Genomic DNA, 6,250 nt, shown 5'->3' with positions numbered 1-6,250 from the left:
ACAAACACACAACACTTCCTGCTCTCTCTCTGATGGATCTGATTGGCTGTTTCATTCACAGGAGGTCAGGGCGTCACACAAACACCTTTAACTGCACAACGACACACTTTAAATCATCTACAGACAAACCTGTGTGTTTGATTTATGAAGAAATAATAAAGACGTGTCTACAGCTGTCCATAAAGCAGCTTCTCACACAAACTCTGACACTTCAGTCACTTTAATTCCTGCAAAGCTGCGTAATAAAGAGCTGTGACTGCTATGAACTGCTGATGATGACTGCATGAAGCTCTCAGCTGAAGCTTCATTTATTTATTTTAATCTTAATGTCACCTTTTTAAGTCTGTGTGAAGATTTTAATGACACACATTAAAGGAGCTTCTTTGATTAGAACCAAATTTATGTTGATTTTCAGCCTGAAATGATAAAAACTTCAATAGTTCTGTTTATAATCATCAACCTAGAGACTAATGAAAAGTATAATAGTAATAAAAAGCCTTTATTATTTGAGTAATGCCTGAATCTGCTCAGAGACAGAGACAACACAGAGCTGTTGATCACAGTTTGACATTAACTGAATTAAAAACAAAGTGCTCTTATTGTGAAAATCTGCCTCCTGCCTGCTTCAAATCCTTTTTTATGTATTTTTTAATCTGAAAGTGAAACATTGAGGCATTAATCTGACACAGTTTCATCAGCAGCTGTTTTCACAGACATTTCACTTTGATTTGTTCAGACTGAGCAGAGAGGAGTAGCTCTCTGTGTGCGCACTGCTGAGAAACAGAAGCTCATTTCTGCTCTGTTTCATGAAAACAGTGTTATGGAGGAACAAGCAGTTCAGCCTCTAAACTCTCAGCGTGAGGACTGAGTGAAGAGTTTCATAGTTTTGCCTCACAGCTTTTAGCATCGACACAAAGAGCCGATTACACACTCCTTCTGAGAACATCTCCACCTCCTAAAAACAAACTTTCCTACGAGCAGCTGTCACAACCACAACAGGCAGAAGACTGAATGTCTTCAGGTCAGATCTCATGCAGTTTGTAGTAAATTGTGTGTCACAGACTTTGTAGTTCACATTTGTGTGACTCATTTAAATCTTCTCCTCCTGAAAGTGAAACTCTTACAAACACATAAGGACACAAAAATCCTCCTGTCCACAGGTTTCAGTCACAAACAGAAGCTTTTTACTAACTAAAGAAGTCTTTGTGCTGCTGCAGACGTCAGTAAATCTGACCCAAAATGTTCCTTTTTAAAAAAAAAAACCCAAACCTGATTTCTCACAGGCTGTTCTCATTTAAATGACCTGCAGAAATCAGCAGGGTCAGAACATGTGGTGAATTAAGACACACATGTTGTAGTCCATCTTCTGCACATTGTAGTTTCAACATGGAGGACATTCTGCATCACATCGGTAGGTGAGACTAGGATGAGGCTGTTTGGATTCTCAGTCCAACACTTTTCTGTTTTACAATGTCTTCTTATCACTTCTCCTGCCCACCTTTACTCGACCTCCATGGTGTTTTCATCAAGGAAAGGACGTTAGGAAAAGGAGATAGAATAGGAGGCACTTTTGGAACACACCCTGAGAGCTGCTGCTGAGGTCACATGACTCCTTGGGACTGGCTGCTACTCTGACTGAATCTAGTAGACTGTAACCAGAGACACAGACTGAGAAACATTTGCTGCAGGTTAATGATTGATCTAAAGGCAGCTGACCTTTAACCTTTGAGCAGAAACTTATGAGTATTTTATGGTTTTTAATGTTCACAGTGCTGAAGCCTGCAGAGACACCCATGTGGAAGACCGGGTTTGTTTTTTAATACTTAAACACGGTTATCAAATGGAAACAGCAGAATCCCAAATGTTGCACTTGAATACAGAGAGAACAGAAATGATGTAGAAATCATTTAGTTCCACTCAGAAATATGAACGTCAGGTTAATCAGACGATGGACTGAAGATAAATCAGAAACTATTTCCATATAGAAACACTCCGTTTGTTCCTCTTAATCATTCACTCAAAACAGAGAAATTGGATGCTTATTACATTTACAAAAGTTTGAACAACAATTGTTTCTAACATGAACATAATTAAATCATATACAATCTGCATGAAATTTAACAACTTAACACTTCTCAGTTCATGTTGAGATGATGTGATACAATCTAGCAACCGTGGCTTAAAGGCAGATGTCACACAATATCACAAGATCAGGCGAGATTTCAGACCAGGGTAAAATCATTGGGAAGAGGCAGAAAAGCATAGACGTGGTGGACCTCACAGTCATTTTGAAAATGTAAGAATGAATCTGTCTTCATTCATCTACATGGAAATATATAACCAACAAACAAACCAATAATACAACCAAATCACTCCCAGTTCAAGACTTTGGTTATTTACAACATTTGAAACATACAGTGGAACTCAGTCAAAACAGCCCAAGGCCAAGTGAAAGTGCTGAGAGAGAAAAGATAATGATTAATGATTTATTTAAACTCATAACTAGAGCAGCTGAGCTTTGACCTGAGCTGCAGCTTAAGACTTTTTTATGGTTTTATGTTTAATGTTTAAACTGTTTAAGCCTCCCGAGTGGATAACTTCTCTTAAAAGGTGAATTGTTATCTACAGTGTGGGTGTTATATCAAAGCATTGCATCTGATCTTTGACCTGTGAGCCACATCATGAGACTGATTTCTGTTGTGAAGTGTTTAATGTGACGCAGCCTGCAGACACAGAGGACTGATAGCGGAGAATAAGCAGAGGATTTTCTCTGTTTCTACACAGACCTGGTCCAGACAGCAGAAAGCTGCAGAGTGAAGACGTTGATGGGAAGAAGCTGAGTAAGTGCAACTTTGATTCATTCCAGTCTCTGAGGTTTCCTCTTCATCACAGTGCAGCTGCTCTTTGTTTGTTAGCGTGTTTCTGTGGAGAACACGCGAATACTGGTTTCATCTCTGACGCCTGGTGTTGGATAAAAACTCCAAAGCAACAACAGTCTCCAACATCCAGCTCAGAGCCTTTCAAACAGTGTGCAGGTAGAGATTTCTTCTACTCGCATCACATCAGACTAACAGTGTATGTGGGCATCTTCATCAGACTGTGCTGCAGGTTGGTACCAACATCATGAAACGTTCCTCACACATCTGCCACTGTTTGATCATTTTTAACAGAGGAAGTGTGACTGTGCTGTGATGTTTAGTTACACTCATGTTCATGTGGACTCTGAAGAGGCTCACAGTCAAACTAGAAGAACTGGATTCATGATATGAGAACCTGCTTCAGACGCTGGACTCCAGTTTGACTCTCAAGTTGTTTTATGAAGGATCGGAGTTCATGTTTGTCTTTTAAATATTCTCCAGAATTCATGGAAAGTATGTAACAGGACTCAGTGAGCGCCCCCTGCTGATTGCCTGTGAGTGCTGCTTTCAGTCTCCAACGATCCTGTAGATGGATTTATGGAGATTTTGAGGGATTCACTGCAATCCCGCTGTAGTTAGTCCCTCACAGCTACACACCTATACTTGCAGTTTTAATTTCCAGCTCAGTGTCGTCTGTGCGGCAACATTTCTTCATCAGATCTGTTTGATCTTCTAGTTTCAGATGGATTCAAATGGAAGCCGTCAGCAGTAAGCTTTGAAATCACAGCACTGAAACTGACAGCTCACACATGAAGTCACAGTTCAAGATTTGTTTCCAAATCTGCACAGAGACATAAAAACTGAGCCACGCTGAGCACAGTAGATTGTTTAATTGAATAATTAATGTGTCATATGAGACATATGATGTAACTTCTGGTTCCCACCCTTAAAAGGCCCTGGGACCATTTTGTGGCTTTTGCATTTTTCAGTTCCAAGCCGTTTGCACTGTGTTGAATGGAATATAGCCAAATTTTCCAAAAAAAAAGTTTGTTATAATTTTATTTTAAAATTTCAGTCTGACTTCCTTAAATTAGCTTCAGTGGCTAAGCTACAAATACACATCCTCTAAAGGCCCTAGTGGTCGATTTGTGCCCCATTGAAACCCATTATAAACGCTATTTTTCATTGCACTATCATTACAACTAATTTAAGTGGCATCGTCCAACCTTCGGTGAGATTTTGCAGTCCGGGCCTTAAAATTGTAATTTTTTTATTTGTCCATCAGGTGGGGCCTTTTTTTCATTTTTGAGCATGGAACAAATTGAAGCAAAAAAACTCAGGTTTTGAGCGCCTCTTTCTGCTTTAAAAAGTGGAAAAAAAGAGTGGTGCTGTGTGTCACTATCGATGACCTTTATATTTTTAAAAAAATATAAAGGTCTTTATGCCTAAAAAAAAATAAATATACAAACACACTTTTTTTCTTCAAATGTATTTATGCAATACAAACAAATTAAATATAAAATCATGGACCAAAAGCAAATTAGATTTTATTTTACCCTTCAAAATCATTTTTTAAATGCGGCTGCGGTTGAATGACCTCTGACCTGGAAATAGTCGTTGATAGAAAGCTAAGCTAAACTGCTTTGGAAATAGACGCGCATTGAGCAGAAAATGGACATTGAGCAGAAAATGGAGCTTCTGTCATCTCACACTGTCAATCGATCATGTAGAGACACCAATTATCTGCAAATTGTGAGCGAAGGAGAGATCGATAGGAACAGCCATTGGATGATTTCGACAAATTGACGGACAATAGCTTTGCTCCTGAAGCCGCGTACAGGGATGGACTCGGCGTGCCTCAGCTGCGCACAGTGAACGCTCCGCTCAGGCTTTGGGAGGTACGAAAAGTGCTGATGTTGTCGTTTGAAAAAGTGAAAAATAAGCATCGTTACATTACCATTGAGTTTGAGGGTTACAACAAAAATGTATATTTTTAAATCTTAAAGCGGGACATTGACGTCACGACTTCCTTCCGGTCTATGCGTCATCTTGTTGTACGTTGTTGTTTACCTCAATTTTAATCCTCAAATGCTCTAGTTTTATAGTCAACGACAGCAGATCACTTCTAAACGTCGGTGATAAGGTTGCACATGTAGTCTTGGACACTTTTAAACCTGACCAGCCTGTCCGCCTGCCCGTGTATTGTTGTTACACACAGACATGGTGCTAATGGCGGCGCTAAGAACAGAAGCAGGTAGGCTGGATTCCCAGAACACCGAGTGAAACGCTGGCGTTCGGCTCTGTTTTGATAGATTTCAGTGCATGTTGTACTTGTACAACTATGCATGTGACAAAAAATAATAATAATCTTGAATCTTATTGTTCACACGTGCTATCATGCTGTGTGACCTGCCGTGCCAAATTAGATCCACTAGATTTTGATTATGCGCAAGCAAAGTAGTATCTTTGTGTCACGAATAACCAGTGTTGGGCAAGTTACTTTGAAATAGTAATTCAATTATAGTTACTAGTTACTTCTTCAAAAAAGTAACTGAGTTAGTAACTGAGTTACAATATTCTAAAAGTAATTAATTACTTGGAAAAGTAACTATTGCGTTACTTAAAAAAAAAACAAAGAACGTTTAACCCTCTGGTGTCCAGGGTATAATTGGCCATTTTTTTACTACTCTTGATTTTCTCTTCACATTTTACCTTTAAAAACTATTTACTTTGCCTTGTTTGGTATCATCCTTTTTAGCGCAACCTCACATGCCTGAATTTACAGTCATGTTCTCATTTTGTCATACTGTATAACCAGAATTGATCTAAAATCAGACAAAAAACATAAAATCACAGTAGAAAAAGTTATATTTTTATTATAACAACCATAAAAATGTTTAATGAATCATATTTCATAACTTCAAATGCAAATATTAATTGTCAATTTTAAAATCCTATGCACAAGTTTTGCAAACAACAAAGTTATTTGCATCCATTTACCTTTTACCCTTTTTTTAAATAACCATTTCAAACTATTTACAGAACAATCAGCCGTTCTTCAATAAGATGCCACACAAATTATTTGTGCCACTCCAAAAAAATAATTTCTGTCCACTATAAAGGAGAACATCACAGCCTGATACCTGCAGGTCTGACAGCAGCAGGTGTATCACTCCTGTTTCTACCTGGAGACAGCAGTCGGCTCATTGTTCTGACACACAACACAAAACTATCCACAACACTACACACTAACTACACAAGACAACACATTAACTACACACTCCAAACACGCTAAACGTCACAAATCTCACATCTCAAAACTCGCTGTCTCTCTTTTCCTGCTCTCTCTCTCTCTCTCTCTCTATCTCTCTCTCTCTCTGAGTGAATGGCGG

The sequence above is a fragment of the Oreochromis aureus genome, linkage group 3 (assembly GCF_013358895.1).
Source record: "Oreochromis aureus strain Israel breed Guangdong linkage group 3, ZZ_aureus, whole genome shotgun sequence".
Taxonomy (NCBI): Eukaryota; Metazoa; Chordata; class Actinopteri; order Cichliformes; family Cichlidae; genus Oreochromis; species Oreochromis aureus.
This window is presented reverse-complemented; position numbering follows the sequence as displayed.